Source organism: Alligator sinensis, unplaced genomic scaffold (genome assembly GCF_000455745.1).
Source record: "Alligator sinensis unplaced genomic scaffold, ASM45574v1 scaffold281_4, whole genome shotgun sequence".
NCBI classification, from domain to species: domain Eukaryota; kingdom Metazoa; phylum Chordata; order Crocodylia; family Alligatoridae; genus Alligator; species Alligator sinensis.
This window is the reverse complement of record NW_005842699.1, coordinates 706,164-708,324: the sequence shown is the minus strand read 5'-3', so window position 1 is coordinate 708,324 and position 2,161 is coordinate 706,164.

Below are 2,161 nucleotides of genomic sequence, written 5' to 3'. Positions count from 1 at the left end.
TTTTTTTTTTTTTTTATTTATTTATTTTTTAAACTACATGGCTTACAGAGAACCACACATCTTTAACTGATTCTACCTTTGGCTTCTTGAATGTCTGTACCTAACCCAAGACTATTAAATTCTCATGCAAAAGCTTGCTAGAGGATTTTGCCTAGTAGGACTATTTTGTGTCCTTAATGTGTAACTCTGTATTACAAAACACAAACAACTGGGGGGAAAGATTCTCACCTACACTTAATCCTCTGTGATGTACTGTGTAATTAGAATTGTATTGTTAAAATGTAAAAGTGTTAATCATATTCAGCATGCATTATTTATGAAAGCACTCTTATTGGGTACTAAAAATACTTTTGTCCATAACAAAGGACAAAATTCTGCCTTCCGTTTCATAGATGAAATAGTGTGTTTCAGTGAGGCCTGCAATAGAGTAACTGAACAACATTTATTTTCAAATCTCTTAAAAAGCATTTTAGAAACTCATATTTAATAGTGGTTATGGCCAAATTCTGCTGTCAGTTGCACTGGTTTAAAAAAATAACTTCAATGAAATGTCGGAGGTGAAGTAACTTTAGATCCACCTGGATTAATACAATCTGAAATGAGTTAATCTGACCTAATGAGTGCCATCTATCAATATCAATGACATGATATTTCTGTTATTTCTCACTTACTCTCCTGCAACCGAGAACAAAATTTGGTCCCAAATGATCACTATAGGATTTGGCCCTTCTGACGGGGTGCATTAATGCCACCCTAGACAGGGAAGTGTTTACTGAGGTCCAAGTATGAACTAACAAATGCCTCTAATCTTAACACTTTTGGATACATAGGAAGAGAGCCTACCACAGTTTAGGGAAGAAGGTGGATGGTTTAAGATCCTTCTTTGCTTAAAAAGCCTTGGAGCAAGCATCAAAACAAGCATCCTTTGGTGTTCAGCAAAAGAACAAAATGGAAAGATCAAAAGAATTCAAGGCTGGGATCAGTGTAAATTATGGAGTTGGCACTTTTTCATCTGGAGTTTTCCTGAGGCGTCCCAGAAAGAAGCTCTAAACTGTTTCTCTGGAGGCAAGAAGAGAAAGCATCCTCCACCCCTTCACCTTTTTTTTTCTACACTTATCATTATAGTAAGTGGCATCCTTCAGTTTGGGATATTGTCACATTGGTAGGGACCTAAATAGACTCTCTCACAACGAGAGAGAGAGACACCATGACAGGGCTGAAAGGGCATTATGCTCTTCCCTGAAGTGGTCTGCCAGACGCTGAGATAATGTCTAAATAGACACCGGGCATATGCTTAGGGCAATCTAAATGGCTGAGTATTCTAAGTATTCACAGGGCTTAAATTGTCCCAAAAATGGTACGCCCAATCGTATGCACTCAGAGGTGAACTAACTTTACATCAGCCTGGATTAATACAATCTGAAATGGGTTAAACTGGTCTAATGAGTGCCTGCATGCATGCCCAGCCCAGTGGCTGGGGAAAACCCAAACGGTCAAAGCCCCAGGGTTTTAATCCCCCTCCCCTGTGGACCCACTAGCTCTGCCCCCATGGACTTGCCATTCTTCCTGACCTACCAGCATTCCCTCCCAAAATTTACCTTTGGTTGCCAGCACAAATACTTTCATGCAGAAGGCAACTTACATTTAGCAGCTCAAAGTAAGCCCCTTAACCTGATTTTGGGTAACTTGAATGCTTGTCCATATCCACTATTTCATATAGGGAACAGCATTTTTCTAAAGAAAATGCTTTCTAAAGAAAGGTTGTTAATGGACTGACCTTTCAATCTTTACTTATTGAATAATGCTCCCTGCCTAATTCTCTAATTGCCTTCACAAGCTATATCATGTACACTTACTCATTAAAGTTAAATGAAGGAAAACGGGGGGTGGAGGACATCTTTGGGTTTCTAAAACAAGCATGCTCAGATGCAATGGAATGCTAAGCAATACTCTAATGAATAAGATCTTCCATTAAATGTTCATTCTCATGCTGTATCAAAGGGATATTGGTTGATGACTGGTGAAAACTATTGTTGTATAACAAATGAATGCGAATGCTCACAGAGGTTTTCTAAAACCTCTTCTTTCATACAGATGAAAACCACTTGTTTTTGTTTTGTTTTATCAAACTACAGACAAGTACACTTGTGGTCTAAAGCCT